The following is a 733-nucleotide window of genomic DNA, read 5'->3' on the forward strand; positions in this document are numbered from 1 at the left end:
TAGCTGTTGACTTCAGAGTCAATCCCAAAATCCTATCAGAGACTTTCGCAATCTCTACCCCAGCAGTAATTCTATCATAGCCCGGTAGGTATACAGGAACTATCCAGTTATGGTTTCTCAAAAAGTCACTTCAACAAACTTAGTCAAATTAGAGATGACTAATTTTGATATCATTCTCGGCATGGATTGGCTTCATTCCTGCTATGCCTCAGTCGATTGTAGAACTAGAATTGTCCAGTTTAAGTTTTCGAATAAACCCATCCTTAAGTGAAGGGGTAGTACTTTAGCACTTAGGGGTCAACTTATTTCTTACCTAAGGGAAAGAAAAATGATATCTAAGGGATGTGTCTACCATCTTGTTCGAGTCTAGAACTTTAGTTCAGAAACCTCTACTCCTAAATCAGTGTTAGTAGTATGTGAATTCCTAGATGTGTTTCCCAAAGATCTTCCTGGAGTTCCTCCCAAAAGGGAAATCAACATTGGAATAGACCTTCTTCCAGATACTCAACCCATATCTATAACTCCATACAGAATGGATCTAGCAAAACTCAGAGAATTAAAAGAACAGTTAAAAAATCTACTAGAAAAGGGATTTATTAGACCTAGTTTGTCTTCGTTGGGCGCGCCAGTTTTATTCATGCATAAGAAAGATGGTTCTTTCAGAATGTGTATGGATTACCATCAGATAAATAAAGTCACGATCAATAACAAGTATCCACTTCCCAGAATTGTT

Source organism: Capsicum annuum, chromosome 8 (genome assembly GCF_002878395.1).
Source record: "Capsicum annuum cultivar UCD-10X-F1 chromosome 8, UCD10Xv1.1, whole genome shotgun sequence".
NCBI lineage: Eukaryota > Viridiplantae > Streptophyta > Magnoliopsida > Solanales > Solanaceae > Capsicum > Capsicum annuum.